Genomic DNA, 16,781 nt, shown 5'->3' with positions numbered 1-16,781 from the left:
AGGTTGCATCTTAACCCTTGCGCCACCAGGGAGGCCTAATAGAATGGTGATTTAAGAGATCTCCATGCAAACCTGAACCGGACCACATCTTTTCGTGTTAATTGAAAATGATTCGCTTAATCAGAGAGTCAAAAATCGTTGCAGACAAGGGGGCAGAAATGTACCCCTACTTACTGAGAAGGCTGAAGCGCATAGCTATGACCAAAGTCACGACCATGAGCTGGCCGAATTCTTATAGAAAACCCTTCAGAAGGCCTGGGATGACTCCCATTCCAGGGACTAGCAAGCCACGTACTCAGTGACATAGATGTGTTCCCACCAACTAAAACTGTGCTGTGGACCCACAGTGAAAGGGTGAGAGCACAACGCCAAGGTAAGAGGCAGGGGGAGCAGCACCTCCTTCCTGCACCTCCCTCACCTCGCACCCATTTGCCACTTCCCTGGTGGTACCCTGCAGTGTTGGAGTTCTGCAAGGACTCTCTGGGCCCTGAAGCCAGAGAAGCAGGCAGCAGCAATCCATTGATCCTGGTTACCACCGCTGGGAGCCCATGAGACCCTTGGGGCGCCCTAGAACATGAGTCCCAAAAGGCTGGGTGGTGGATCTTCCTGTAGCAGTTCCAAAGCCTTATACAACCAAAGTAGGAACGTGACCACGAGAACCCGAACTGCACCAGGTCCTATGGAGATATCTACTCAATGGCAGGAATGGCTGCAAGTTCAGCTGAGCTTCAAACCTCAAGGGGAATGTTACATTGTCACCAAATAGGGAATGGTGTGCTTGCAAGAAGGAACTAAGACCTGATTGGGAACAGAGAAGCCATTCAGTCATGGCAAGCAATCAGAAGAGCAATGATGGACTTGAGGGCTCCTTATTTACAGCCACCTGAGCCAGTAGGCCCCTAAAGGCACACTGTTAACTGGAGCACCACTCTTCTATCATAAAGCTCCTGAAACCCTAAAATTAAGACATGAGCTCCAATCTCATTATGAGTCAGGGCTAGATGGGTCAGTTAACGACTCCAAACAGGCCTTCTATATGTTGGACCCCAAGATGCTGAGGGCATACCAAACCTCACCCAGAATCTGGCCCACAGAGGGCTGGTCCTGAGCTCTGGCAGAGGCTATATCCGTACCATGCTGGCAAGCTCCTCACCAGAGGGCTGTCCTGAAGGAAGCCATCATGAAGTCCAGGAAGAGGCCTGGGGGGAGTGCACCGGCCCCCAAGTTTGGGACACTCAGTGTAACAGCTTTCACAAGTCCCTACGTGTTGGTACCTTGGCATTGGCCAACCCAGAGGCTTCAACGGCCAGGCTACCTCCTGGCCACTGTCTGGTCACAAATAGGTTCTAAAAACCATGAGGGGAGAAAAAAAACCATGAGGGTGAAATCTGGGAGCAATGAGGACCAGCTGTTTGGGCACACAAGGAAATGCCGGAAGACAAATGGAGGCTTGAGCAGCTATAACACTCCCTATACACAAAACCCCCCACCATCCAGAGTGTGCTTGAGGAGCTGGAATCACAGATGAGGTTGTATATAGAAATATGCTTGGGCCTCCCAGATGGTGCAGCGGTTGAGCGCTGGGTTGCGAAGCTGCCCGCAGCCTCTGCAGCGCCGGTTCGATCCCCAGCTGCTCCCCGGCCACCGGAGGAGGGTCCCACATGGCGCACAGACCTCTCCTGCCGCCCGCTGCTCCCCTCAGCAGTGTACTTCGGTCCTTCTGCCTGCTCTGCTCCCTGCTCTGGCTCTGGTGAATTCTCTCACCCCCCCGCGCTTCTGACTGTACCCATTGCTTATATAAATAAATAAATAAATCTTTAAAAAAAAAAAAGAAATATGCTTGTCGAAATTCAAGACCCAAATAACTTCCAGTTATTGTGTGACAGCAAAGACTCTAGTTTCACACATGTGAGTCTTATTCAATCCTCAAAACAACTCTGAAGAGACGACTGTTAGACAATAGATAAAGCAGCTGACGGTCAGAGAAGTAACTGCTCAAGGTCACCTTGTAAAGCCCAGCTCACATTTGCCAAGGACTCAAGGATGGCTGCTTGGCACCGAAGCCTAGTTCTGAACTCTTGGCAGGAGGCCTCTGGTCAGGTCCTCTGGGCCACTTTCCTCTTATCCCCGGACTCTCAGGGGACCTGAGAATCAGAGGAAACTGCCCAATCAGAGGCCCCTTTGCACTGCCCCCCAGTTTTGCACTGCTCCTCTTTAGGCTTCCCTTCAGCCAAGGCCACAAAGATTAGATTAGCAACACTGGAAAAAACACAAAAGAAATTCCTTCCTAGAAAGAAAGTAGAGCCAGACAAAATTCTCCTGGATTCTCCTTTTCACACCAAAAGAATCTCCAAACCGGGCCTCCCTGGTGGCACAAGGGGTTACGATGCAAACTATGAAGCTGTCTGCAGCCTCTGCAGCCCCAGAGGCCAGGGAGCTACCCCCATGGCACAGCAGACCTCTCCTGTCTCCCTGCTGCTCCCCTCAGCAGTGTATTTCAGTGAGTCTGCCCGTTCTGTTCCCCACTCTGTCTCTGGTGAATCCTCTCAGACCCTGCATCTCTGGCCTGCACCCCAGCTCTTGTATGCATAAATAAATAAATCTTTAAAAAAAAAAAATCTCCAAACCTCCAAGGATTCTAAAACTCACACTCACAAAAGAAGCTCAAGTCTGTGGGTGTCGGGAGGTCTGAGTGGCCCTGGGTCCTCACAGTCGTGCTGCTTCCCTGCATCTTAGTGTTCTGTCTGCAGCGTGAGCTCATGCAAGAGGCCCTGCCTTGCCTGCCATCGAAGGGCACTAGTTCAGGAAGAGAAAGGCAGTCCTGCGTGCTGTGTGGCCAAACACATCCACAGTGATAGAGATCAGTCCTCAAAATTGGCATTTTGGGTGATAAAGAACAATTCCAGTGGAGTGATGGGGACAAAAGCCAGCCTGCAGAGGATGTCCGGAAGAAAAGGGGAAGTAGAGAAAACAGCCAACATTAGGAAGAACCTAACACAGGAATCGGGTATGATTGTAAATTGGGAAAACCTAATTGGAGGGTAATTGGACCTTAAAGTGTGCCCCCTCTTTCAACTAGAAATCTCACTTCACGAAGATGAAAACAAAAAAAATTCTGGGCCTTGCTGGTGGCAGAAAGGGTTAAGTCTCAGCACTGTGAAGCTATCAGCAGCCACTGCAGCACATGTTCGATCCCCGGCCAGGGAGCAACCCACATGGCGCAGCAGACCTCTCCTGTCTTGTCCACTGCTCCCTTCAGCAGTGTATTTCAGTAGATCAGCCTGTTCAGCTCCCCACTCTCTCTGTGAATCCTCTCATCCTCCCATCTCTGGCCTACACCCCAACTTTTGTATGCATAAATAAATATAATAATTCTCTAAAAAAATAGCTTTACTGTGACCCTTCAGTCATCCTCAGTTTCTAAGCTGAGTCTCCAGGTACACTGCAGGTGTCATTATGTATTGGAGAAAGCTGGCTTGTGGTATGCTTCTGACACAATTCTTATGTAGATGTTTAAGAGTGGCAACTGTTGGGCCTCCCCAGTGGCGCAGCGATTGAGGATTGAGCGCTGGGTCTTGAGGATTGAGCGCTGGGTCGCAAAGCTGCTCACAGTCTCTGCCATGTCGGTTCGATCCCCGACTGCTCCCCAACTGCTCCCCGGCCACCGGAGGAGGGTCCCGCATGGCGCGCAGACCTCTCCTGCCGCCCGCTGCTCCCCTCAGCAGTGTGCTTCGGTCCTTCTGCCTGCTCTGCTCCCCGCTCTGGCTCTGGTGAATTCTCTCACCCTCCCGCGCTTCTGACTGTACCCAGTGCTTGTATAAATAAACAAATAAACAAACAAATAAATAAATAACTTTAAAAAAAAAAAGAGTGGCAACTGTTAAATGTTTAAGGCATAGAAAAGTTTTCTTAAGATGCTATTTACCCACAGTGTATCCTTTTTATTTTTTTAAAAGATTTATTTTATTTATACAAGAGCCGGGGTACAGGCTAGATGTGCAGGAGGGTGAGGGGATTCACCAGAGACAGAGCCGGGAACAGAACAGGCAGCATGACTAAATACACTGCTGAGGGGAGCAGCAGGTGGGACAGGAGAGGTCTGCTGCGCCATGTGGATTGCTCCGAGGCCAGCGGGGATCGAGCCGGCACTGCAGAGCTTCACAGCACTGCGCTCAACCGCCTGCGCCATCAGGGAGGCCCTAAAGATTATTTTTAAAAAAGATTTATTTATTCATACAAGAACTGCGGTACAGGCCAGAGGTGTGGGAGGACGAGAGGATTCACCAGAGACAGAGCGGGGAGCAGAACAGGCAGATCTACTGAAATACACTGCTGAGGGGAGCAGCGGGGAGACAGGAGAGGTCTGCTGCACCATGTGGGTAGCTCCCTGACTGGAGGGGATCGATCATACTGCAGTGGCTGTGGATAGCTTCACAGTGCTGAGACTTAACCCCTTGTGCCACCAGGGAGGTCCCCCTTTTTCTTTTTATTTTTTTTTTAATTTTTTTTTTTTAAAGATTTATTTATTTATTTATACAAGCACGGGGTACAGTCAGAAGCACGGGAGGGTGAGAGAATTCACCAGAGCCAGAGCGGAGAGCAGAACAGGCAGACTGATGAAATACACTGCTGAGGGGAGCAGCGGGCGGCAGGAGAGGTCTGCACGCCATGTGGGACCCTCACCAGGCGGCTGGGGATCGAACCGGCGCTGCAGAGGCTGCGGGCAGCTTCGCAACCCAGCGCTCAACCGCTGCGCCACCAGGGGAGGCCCCCTTTTTCTTTTTAGACACATAAAATGTCTCTAACAAAACCTAGAACTAGAAATCCAAAATTTTGATAGCTGTTGCCTGTGGGTTAGTTTTATTTTTCTCCCTTGGGAGTTTTTGAGTTTTATGGGACTTATCTGTGAAAAGGAGTGAGTGAATGAAGGGACTGATGCTGAGCTGTGCTGGAGAGAGCTTTATACCTAGGGGGACCCGGCACTTGGGGAAACAGCTCCTCCTCAGGATGAGTCTGGAGCAGGCAAGTGTGCCAGAGGGGAGGAGACTGAAAGGGAGAGCAGAGTTCGCAGGAGGAGGGGGTTGGAGCAGGAGGACTGGAGGGAGGAGGAGGAGATAAAGGTGGAGATAAAGGAGGCGAAGCAGCATTGTGCTTAATCTCTTGTGCCACCAGGGAGGTCCAGATATGCCTGTTCTGCTCCCCACTCTCTCTGGTGAATCCTTTCACCCCACCCCTGCATCTCTGGTCTACACCCTAGCTCTTTATGCATAAAGAATAAAATCTTTAAAAAAATAATGGCCACCAGCTTTTTCAGATGAGATGCCTTCTCTTTGGACCCTTTGCAAGACCCACCTTGAACACGTTGGAATGTTCTCTGAGCAGACGCTGAACATTTTGTGCAGCAGGAGGTAGGAAGCACAGGACCTCCTGGAAATGGCCTGATGGGCAGGGTGGGGCCCAGTCCAGACTTTAAAGGGTGTCAGACCTGGTTGGAAAGCCAGAAACTGACCTTACTGCTGGCTAGATGCCAATTCAGTTAGTCTTTGCTGCATGCCAGGCACAGTGCTGGGCTCTGTGACAACCATGGTGTCCAGGCCGGTGGATTGACCTGCTGAGGCGGACAGACATGGCTGCCTTGCTGCTGAATTGCAATTCTGAGGAGTGAGTACGCCAGAGGAGAGAAACTCCAGTGCCCCCAGATCAAGCAAGGGACTTGGAATCTGGTCTCCTGAGAAAAAAACCTCTCCAAGGAGGTCTGAAGGTCAGGAGGGTGTAGAGGAACCCCTCCCTGGAGGGAGGGCTCAAAGGGGAAGCCAGGCCAGGCTGAGGAGGTTTTGGTTTTTGATTTTAGCTTTTTTAAAAAAAATTAAATGTTTATTTTGAGAAAATTGTAGGCTCACAAGCAGGTGTGAGGACGAAGACAAGATCACCTGCCCCCTATACCCAGTTTCCTCCATGGCAAATTTCTGTAAGACTCTAGTACAACATAACCTAGACACCGAGACAGCAGAGATACAGGAGTTTCCATCACCCCAGAACCCCTCCACTTCTGTTTTTTGTTGTTTTTTTTTTTTTAGATTTATTTATTTATTTATGCATACAAGAGCTGGGGTATAGGCCAAAGGTGCGGGGGGTTGAGAGGATTCACCAGAGACAGAGTGGGGAACAGAACGGGCAGATTGACTGAAATACACTGCTGAGGGGAGCAGTGGGGAGACAGGAGAGGCCTGCTGCACCATGTGGGAAGCTCCCTGGCTGGCCAGGGGGATCAAACTCATGCTGCAGAGGCTGCGGATTGCTTCATAGTGCGGTGCTTAACCCCATGCACCACCAGGGAGGCCCCAGTTCTGCTTTTTTAGAGCCACACCTTCTTCCCTCCTGACCCTGCCCCCTCCTTTATCCAGGGCAACCCCTCATTTCCACCATTTTGCCATTTCAAGAATGACAGATGAGGGCCTCCCTGGTGGTGCAAGGGATTAAGATGCAACATATGAAGCTACCCACAGCCACCGCAGCACAAGTTCGATCCCCGGGCAGGGAGCTACCCACATGGCGCAGCAGACCTCTCCTGACTCACTCGCTGCTCCCCTCAGCAGTGTATTTCAATCAATCTGCCTGTTCTGCTCCCCATACTGTCTCTGGCGAATTCTGTCACCCCCCACACCTCTGGCCTGTACCCCAGGCTCTTGTATGCATAAATGAATAAATCTTAAAATAAAAAAAAAAGAATGACAGATGAAGCCAGAGAGTATGTGGTCTTTTGGGCAGGCCTTTTCAGCCAGCATGGACCTCTGGGAGGTAGCTGGGTCATGATATGTGTGTGAAGAGTGGCTTCCTGATTGAGACACAGCCTGAGCAACTCTTCACCTGTTCAAGCACATGGTGTTTTGTTTTGTTTTGTTTTGTTTTTTCCAGTTTAGGCACTTGGTTAACATCATAGACAGTATAGACATTCACACCCAGGTTTTTGAGTGAACATAAGCCTTCATTTGTCAGTGAAAAATGCCCAGGAGCACCGCTGCTGGGTTTTGATGGTGGCTGCGGGTCAGAGGTGTTAGAACGGCTGTCGGGATAAGGGAAGGGGCTGGGGCATCTGCTGCTGCAGGAGGGGGCTTGAGGGCTGGACAAACACCCCCATCAAGTCTCCTCCTCCACCTCCTCCTCCGCCTGTTCTGCTCCCCACTCTGTCTCTAGTGAATCCTCTCACCCACCACACCTCTGGCCTGTATATCAGTTCTGATATGTATAAATAAATAAATCTTTAAAAAGAAAATAAATCTTTCCAAAAAAACAGGCAGATGCACTGAAATTCACTGCTGAGGGGAGCAGCGGGCAAATCAGGAGAGGTCTGCTGTGCCATGTGGATAGCTCCCTGGCCAAGGATGGAACTCATGCCGCAGTGGCTGCAGATAGCTTGATAGCACTGTGTCTTTAACCCGTGCACCACCAGGGAGGAATTATTTTAGGAATATCCAGTTCTGCTGAAGAAAAACAACTCAAATTTCATCAATGTCTCCACCATTTGCCAAGAATGAAACCACTGGTTCTATTATGAAAACACCTCCGAGTAGACAGAGCACTCTATTTACATGAATCCTCACAACATGGGACAGGTTGGGTATTAGGAAAGCGCAGAGAGCTTTAGTAATTCACCCCAGGTCCTGCAGAGCTAGAGAGTGATGGGGGTTGGATTGAAACCCAGAACTGTTCCATCCAGAAGCTCATGCTCCTTTTTTAAAGTCACTCTATTCCTTGGTTTTCCAGCCTGTAAGTTGGGATGCGAGGGTCCATCTCATCAGGTTGAGACAGGATGGGAATGAGCCAAGTGGGTTCCCATGGGGGAGCTGGGACACAAAACAGCTCAAATGATGTTATCAGTACTTACACTTCTTAATTATTAACATCATTACCGCCAACGCCATCAGGGATCAGAGAGACCACACAAAGTGTGTGTGTGGGGGGCTTGAAGATGGGGAAGATTAGACCTGAGCGCACACACACACACACAAACACACATGACTGGCATCCAAACAAGTGCCCTCTTGGCCAGGGCACCATCACTGATGTGTCAGGTGCTTGCTGGGCTCTGCGGACTGTGTTGGTTTCTGCCCTTAAAGAGCTTACAGTCCAGGGCCTCCCTGGTGGCACAGGCGGTTGAGCACCGCACTGTGAGGCTGTCCCCAGCCCCTGCAGCGTGGGTTTGATCCCGGCCGGCTGGCAAGAATCCCACATGGTGGTGAGAATCCCACATGGTGAAACAGACCTCTCCTGTCTCGCCGGCTGTTCCCCTCAGCAGTGTATTTATTCAGTCTGCCTGTTCTGTTCCCCACTCTGCCCTCTGTCCTCTGACCCTCCTGCACATCTGGCTACCCCGGTTCTTGTATACATAAATAAATCTTGCAAAAAAAAAAGAGCTTACCGTCCATACAAGAGAGATAGTTAGGTGAGCCGGGCCTTGGTTCTGAGGGGTGAGGGGGGCTGAGAGCTCAGCATGGCGCCACCACATTGTGCATCAGGAAGGGCCTCGAGGAAGACAAGGCTGAGGTCTGAAAAAAGTCAACCAGGCAAGGCTAGCTTTAAGGCAAAGATAGGAGTGGGATAAAGGGGAGTCTCCAGAGAAGGCCGTGAGCTTATGAGAGACACTGGGTCCTTGATGCTGCCACATGGGCAGGTACAGTAGGAACAAGGAGCCTGTACTTTATCAGTAGGCCTCCGAACCACTGGAGGTGGGTTTTCAGCAAGGGAGCGACTTGACTGGATTTCTGTATTAGAAGCAGCTGCCTGGGCTGAGCGGGAACAGGTCCTGGATGAGGAGGCCCTTAGTGAGCCTTGGAGTTCCCGAGCCACTCTTTTGCGCTCTGAAGTTTCAACCTACTTACTTAGGAGGAATTCCAGAATGATTTAAGGGCAGCACCAGTGAACTGAGAAGGAAAATCCCCCGGAGTTCTAGGCAACAGGCAGGCAGCCTGCCCTGCTCAGCCATGGACCCTGTGCGCCTCGGCCAGCCACGCAGTCACTCCCTCAGCACATGGGTAGCCCACACGGTCTGTGTGGCAGCGACTCTGTGCTCTGGAGCTGTTCTGTCTTCTCTGAGTTGACACTCGGAGCTGAGGCCACACACCTGAGTGGTTACAGGGTGAGGAGTGTGGGAAGAAGCTCAGGGTCCTATGTCTGGTGGGAGGCTCCAGTGACCTGGAACACAGGGCTGAGGGAAGGGAAGATAAGAGGTTCAACCCCTGCCTGTCACATGGAAGCTACAAGTAACTGTCTCGTTCAACAACTGCTAACTGAATGCCTAGACTGGGGCAAGCCTGAAGGAAAATAAAGCAGGGGAGGGAACAGAGAAGTGTGGGGGTGGGACAACAGTGTTATCCAGAGCAGACAGGTGACACCGAGGGAGAATGCAACCCCTCCAGACCCTAAGGTTCCCGGCCTGGCCCTGCACCTTTGCTTGTCCTGCTCCTAGCCCTCCTCCAAGGCCCCAGCCCACCCCCACCTGGGAAGGCCTAAGTTTGAAAACTGAAAACCGACAGAAGACAAAGGAAACCTAATAAACTCATTAAAACAGGGTGAAGGGGGACCGCCCTGGTGGCACAAGGAATTAAGCACCTCACTATGAAGCAATCCACAGCTTCTGCAGCACGAGTTCTGTCCCCGGACGGACGGAGAGAATCCCACATGGCACAGCAGACCTCTCCTGTCTCACCTGCTGCTCCCCTCAGCAGTGTATTTCAGCCAGTCTGCCTGTTCTGTTCCCCACTCTGTCTCTGGTGAAGCCTCTCACCCTCCACATATCTGGCCTGTACCCCAGCTCTTGTATGCATAAATAAATAAATCTTAAAGAAAAACAGTGTGAAGGAAGGGAGGGGTGGGGGCTGGCTGAAACACCTGCCCCCTTTACCTCCTGGGGCCCAGGATGATCATCCTCCCACACCCAGGAGAATGACTATAGGTTGGGTCCCAGCAAGCCAGAACCATCTTGGACTGCTGCGCCTGAGCCTCCACGTGCCACTGGTTAGTGTCCTGCTAGGAGTCTGGCTTTCAGTCCTGACTCCCCTGTCCATCAGTGGGTGACCTTGTGGCCTTCTTGTCCCTCTCTGTGCCTCAGTTTCCTCTGCCTGGAACACTGTCTCCCATCTGCTCAATAAACTTTTTCTGTCTGAGAATGAAAATGTTCTCCCTAGGCCGACCTTCCCTGAAGACTTGACAGGAAAAGCCATTCCTTCCTATTCTCTATGCACCCTGGTTGGCTGCCTTCTTGGTGGCCTTCTCAGCTGGGAATGGCATGTTCCCTGTTGGTTTCCCTGCTGGTGGTTGGTGTCTCCCAGCTCCCCCATGACTGGGAACATTGTTAATCCTCAAAAAGTATGTATCCACTTTGAAAGAATACACACAGGAGATGCTATTGCTTTGCCGCATTGAACAGCTACAAGAGCATAATAGTCCTGAACAGCTACAAGAGCATAATAGTCCTGCCGGCCTCCCTGGTGGCGCAGGGGTTAAGTCTCAGCACTATCAAGTTATCACCAGCCACTGAGGTCTGAGTTCCACCCCCGGCCAGGGAGCTACCCACATGGCACAGCAGACCTCTCCTGTCTCCCCGCTGCTCCCCTCAGCAGTGTGTTTCAGCCAGTTTGCCTGTTCTGTTCCCCACTCTGTCTCTGATGAATCCTCTCACCCCTGGCACCTCTGGCCTATACCCCAGTTCTTGTATGCATAAATAAATAAAAATACATCATAAAAAAAAAAGAATGAAGACTTATTCACTAATATGAAAAAATAGATAATTAAATGGTCCCTGTAAGTAAAGAACCTATCTAGCACAGTGCTTTGTGTTTGGGGTACCAGTGGGACCCCACAGATGGAGAGTAGAGACAAAGCAAGTGGGTGAATATTCAGTACCCCAAAATAAAGATAGTCCCCATTATACAGATTAGAAGCAAACAACTGAGGTTCACAAAGGAAGAATGATTTGCCAGGAAAATGAATAGATTTATTTTGTTGGTAGGAAGCAAACAGGAACTTAAACAGAAATTAACCTTTAGTCAGTTACTGATGAAGGTTATGATGTATTTCTTCCAGGGCTGCAGTAAAATTCCTTGTGATAATGTCTCTGGAGCCATTTTTTTAGTCCTATAGCCCTTAAAAATAAATATATCCTCTGTCCCTTGAAAATGGATTTTTTTTAAGATTTATTTTTCTTTATTTATGCGTACAAGAACTGGGGTGCAGACCAGAGGTACGGGGTGGTGAGAGAATTCACCAGAGACAGAGTGGGGAGAAAAACAGGCGGATCTACTGGAACACACTGCTGAGGGGTGTAGCAGGGAGACAGGAGATGTCTGCTGCGCCATGTAGGTCAGCTCCCTGGCCGGGGATCGAACTCAGGCCACAGCGGTGATAGCACTGAGACTTAAGCCCTAGTCCACCGGGGAGGCTCCTGGATTTTATTTTTAGAGTCAGAGTAGGAACTAGATGGTGGGGATCCTAATGTTGTAGGCAGTGATGCTGAGTGGTAACACTGCACACCTGAGAACTATAGAATGGTATAAGCCAATGTGACATCAATAAAAAATCTTAGGGCCTCCCCGGTGGCGCAGTGGTTGAGCGCTGGGTTGCGAAGCTGCCCGCGGCCTCTGCGGCGCCGGTTCGATCCCCGGCTGCTCCCCGGCCACCAGAGGAGGGTCCCACATGGCGTGCAGACCTCTCCTGCCGCCCGCTGCTCCCCTCAGCAGTGTACTTCGGTCCTTCTGCCTGCTCTGCTCCCCGCTCTGGCTCTGGTGAATTCTCTCACCCTCCCGCGCTTCTGACTGTACCCAGTGCATGTATAAACAAAACAAACAAACAAACCAGCAAACAAATAAATAAAGCATGCCTCTATAAAAAAAAAAAAAAAAAAAAATCTTAAAAGATTTATTCAGAGACGAATGACTAAGCTGGGAGCTAGCTGGGCGATCTCTTTTGATCTATAAAATGGTTTATGAACATGACTTCTGCCCTACTTCATTCAGAAGAATAAACCCAAGAGAATACCCAATAAATGTTCTAAAATGAAGAATAATGATACGGCCAAGTCCTACCACATATGAAGAAATAAAGTCAGATGTAAAAGGTAACATATTGTATGCTTCCATTTATATGAAATGTCCGGAAAAGGCAAATGTAAAGAAATGAAAAAATGTACAGGGGCTGGGATGGGCATGGGGCTTTTTTTTTTTTAAAGATTATTTATGCATACAAGAACTGGGGTACAGGCCAGAAGTGCGAGGGAGGGGGTGAGAGGATTCACCAGAGACAGAGTGGGGAGCAGAACAGGCAGATCTACTGAAATGCAGCGGGCGAGTAAGAAGAGGTCTGCTGCGCCATGTGGGTCACCTCCCTGCCCGGGGATCGAACTCGTGCTGCAGTGGCTGCAGATTACTTCATAGCGCTGATGCTTAACTCCTTGCGCTACCAGGGAGGCCCGGGGCATGGGGCTTTTTTTGGGGTGATGGAAATGTTCTAAAACCAGAATGTGGTGATAGTTGTGCAGCTTTGTAAATATACAAACAATCATTGATTTTATGCTTAAATGAATAAAATAATGGCATGTACATTAAGCTGTTTTTTAAAAAAGAGAGAGAGTCCAAGTAAAATAAGATAAAGAATATGGAATGGTACCGAAATGATCAAGATATGGGTTTACCTGAATAGCAAATCCAGAAACAGTCTCAAGTATATATATATGTGTGTGTGTGTGTGTGTGTGTGTGTGTATTTTTTAAATATTTACTTATTTATTTATACAAGCACTGGGTACAGTCAGAAGTGCAGGAGGGTGAGAGAATTCACCAGAGCCAGAGCAGGAGAAGAACAGGCAGACCGACAAAGTACACTGCTGAGGGGAGCAGTGGGTGGCAGGAGAGGTCTGCGCACCATGTGGGACCCTCGCCTGGTGGCTGGGGATCGAACCGGCGCTGCAGAGGCTGCCAGCAGTTTCACAACCCAGCGCTCAACCTCTGCGCCACGGGGGAGGCCCCAGTCTCAAGTATATTTTGCAATGATGACAACTGTGACCATTCAGAGTAGAATGAGTATTAATTTTTTTCTTTCCTTTTTTTTTTTTTAATTTTTGCATAGATCTGGGGTGCAGGCCAGTGGTCCGGCAGGTAAGACGATACATTAGAGACAGTGGGGAGCAGAACAGGAAAATTCACTGAAATACACTGCTGAGAGGAGCAGTGGGCAAGCAGGAGAGGTCTGCTGTGTCATATGTGGGTCAGCTACCTGGCGGGGGACCTATATCAGGTCACAGTGGTGATAGCACTGAGACTTAACCCCTAAGCCACCAGGCAGACCCTGGAGTATTTAAATTGTTCAGTCAATGCTGTTTCCTTAAGTCCCTGAGACCACACACATTCTACCAGTCTGTGAGATTTGCATGATGAGACTATATGGTTTCCATTTTTGCAAACTAAGGCATGGTAGCTCAGACTGGAAACATAATACAGTCATTCCATACAAGCCAGGGGGATCACAAGGCTGACCTGTCAATTCCCTGCAGTTTTCAAAGTCTCAGACATAGGGAATTTTCTTTTTTTTTTAAGATTTTTTATTCATGCATACAAGAACCAGAGTACAGGCCAGATGTGCGGGAGGGTGAGAGGATTCACCAGAGACAGAGCAGGGAACAAAACAGGCAATATCCTGCTGAGGGGAGCAGCAGGCAAGACAGGAGAGGTCTGCTGCGCCATGTGGTTATCTCCCCCACTGACCGGGATTGAACCCTTGCTGCAGAGGCTGCAGACAGCTTCATAGTGCTGCGTCTGAACCCCTATGCCACCAGCGAGGCCCCATCCTGCCTGTTTTGTTCCCCGCTCTGTCTCTGGTGAATCTTCTCAGCCTCCCGTGCCTCTGGCGTGTACCCCAGTTCTTATATAAATAAATAAATCTTTATAAATAAATAAATAATAAATATATCAATTTCTCTGGTCAACATTATGAATTACAGTACCAGTCCTATTGAAAAAATAATGTGATAGGTAATGTAAGGCCCCCATCCTTATATTGTAACCAGAATTTTCACATAAAAAAGACTTAATCAATATGTATTGAATTAAAAAAAGTGTTGGACAACTGACCAATCATTTGGGAAAGAAGCCTAATCACATCCCAGTCTCACATCATACTCCACAATGAACTGCGATGGGTCGTAACAGGCAAGGTTCACAAAGAAGACAGGGGCCTCCCTGGTGGCCTGGGGTTAAGTCTCAATGTTATCACCACTATGACTGAGTTCTGTCCTGGCCAGGGAGCTAGCCACATGTGCAGCAGACCTCTCCTGTCTCACCCGCTGCTCCCCTCAGCAGTGTGTTTCAGTCAATCCGTTTGTTCTATTCCAAACGCCGGTCTCTGGTGAATCCTCTTAACCCCCTGCACTCTGACCTACACCCCAGTTCTTCTATGCAAAATAATTGGAGGAAAAAAAAATATGTTAGTGAAACTCCAAAGTGTTAAAACATCTAAAAAAATCAATACAGGGGGCCTTTCTGGTGGCCTAGGGGCTAAGTCTCAGCACTATCACCACTAAGGTCTGAGATCGATTCCCAGGCAGGGAACTGACCCACATATGGCACAGCAGACCTCTCTTGTCTTGTTTGCTGCTCCCCTCAGCAATGTATTTCAGTAAATCTGCCTGTTCTGCTCCCCACTCTGTCTCTGGTGAATCCTCTCAACCTCTGGCCTATATGTACCCAGTTTTTCTATGCAAAAGTAAAATTAAAAAAAAAAATCAAGGGGTTAGGACACAAGGGGTTAGGACACAACCTATAAAGCTGTCTGCAGCCACTGCAGCACGAGTTCGATCCCCGGCCAGGGAGCAACCCACATGGCGCAGCAGACCTCTCCTGTCTCCCTGCTGCTCCCCTCAGCAGTGTATTTCAGTAGATCTGCCTGTTCTGGTCCCCACTCTGTCTCTGGTGAGTCCTCTCACCCCCCGCACCTCTGGCCTACACCCCAGTTCTTGTATGCATAAATAAATACATTTTTTTAAAAAAATCAATACAATGAAAAGCAAATAACAACCTGAGAGAAAAAGTGATCACAATATGCATGAGAGAATTATGTGCTTATGATACGAAATGCACATATAAATTAACAAAGCAAAGAGAAACAGCCCATAGGAAACTGGGCAAATTGACATGAATGGACAATTTACAAAAGAAGATGACATCTGAAAAATGGTTCTATCTCACTCCTTCTATCAAACCCGAGATGAAATTTTCTCTGGAAGCTCAGAGAATGAGGCAGAGTGAAGTATGCACACAGTGGAGAGCCCTGAATAATTGGGCAAAGTGTTAAAAACACTAATTTACATACTTGTTCACTCAGCAATTGTCATTCTAGGGATGTTTTCTACGGAAATAATCACAGATAGATGCCCAGATGTAGTTGCTAGGATGCTCATCACAACATTGTTGAGCTCAGCTAGGCAGGAACATCTGAAATGTCCATTGTCAAGGTTTTTCTTTTTTAAGATTTATTTTTTGGGGCCTCCCCTGGTGGCGCAGCGGTTGAGCGCTAGGTTGGGAGGCTGCCTGCAGCCTCTCCTGCCACCTGCTGCTCCTCCCCTCAGCAGTGTATTTCGTCACTCTGCCTGTTCTGTTCCCTGCTCTGGCTCTGGTGAATTCTTTCACCTTCCCGCGCTTCTGACTACCTAATGCTTGTATAAATAAATCTTTAAAAAAAAAAAAGATTTCTTTTTGGGGCCTCCCTGGTAGTGCAAGGGGTTAAGACTCAGCACTATGAAGCTATCTGTAGCCACTGCAGCATGAGTTTGATCCCCAGCCAGGGAGCTGACCCACAGGGCAGCAGACCCTCCTGTCTCCCCGCTGCTCCCCTCAGCAGTGTATTTCAGTAGATCTGCCGGTTCTGCTCCCCACTCTGTCTCTGTTGAATCCTCTCACACACCCCCTACTGCACCTCTGGCCTAGATTCCAATTCTTCTACGCATAAAAAAAAAAGTGGGATACCTGTCCCACCTTTTTAAAAGATTTATTTATTTATACATACAAGAATTGGGGTATAGGCCAGAGTTGTGGGGGGGTGAGAGGATTCACCAGAGACAGAGCGGGGAACAGAACAGGCAGACTGACTGAAACACACTGCTGAGGGGAGCAGCAGGCGTGTCAGGAGAGGTCTGCTGAGCCATTTGGGCAACTCCCTGGCCAGGGATAGAACTCTGGCTACAGAGGCTGAGGTGAGCTTCATAGGTTGTGTCTTAACCCCTTGTGCCACCAGGGAGGCTCTACCTCTCCCACCTTTTGATCTTAATATTCTAAATCTTAATGATAGTTCTAGATTAAGTAGCTATTGTAATTTTAATGAGTATCAAGGAGCCAAGGCACTGTGGGGCAATAAAAGAGGAACAGTGAACTTTGTGCTCTGGCACCTGATAACTAAGTTTCTTCATCCCAGTGCCTCCTCTGAACGGAGAACCTGGGAGGGAAATCTACCAGGAGATGGCCTGAGGGGATCCAGTTCTGGGGGCCAGACAAGCCAGGCTCTGGGTAGCAAGGAACCCACCTGTTTGCATCACATTAAGAGTCCCCTTGGGTATACAGAAGTCAGGATGACGGGCCCAAATTCTCCTAGTCCTTTTATTTTGGGACAAGATTTTGTAAGTCCAGATGCTTCAATTGGTTTGATTTGCCCATCTGTAAAATAAGGACATAATATTATCCTAGAAATGTTGATGAGACTTTCAAAAGGATCATGCTTAGTAAGTGCCCTGGCTCCCGCTAG

This window comes from Talpa occidentalis, unplaced genomic scaffold (assembly GCF_014898055.3).
Source record: "Talpa occidentalis isolate TD23 unplaced genomic scaffold, MPIMG_talOcc4v2.1 talOcc4.7, whole genome shotgun sequence".
In the NCBI taxonomy this organism is placed as follows: domain Eukaryota; kingdom Metazoa; phylum Chordata; class Mammalia; order Eulipotyphla; family Talpidae; genus Talpa; species Talpa occidentalis.
Note: the sequence above shows the minus strand (reverse complement) of the source record.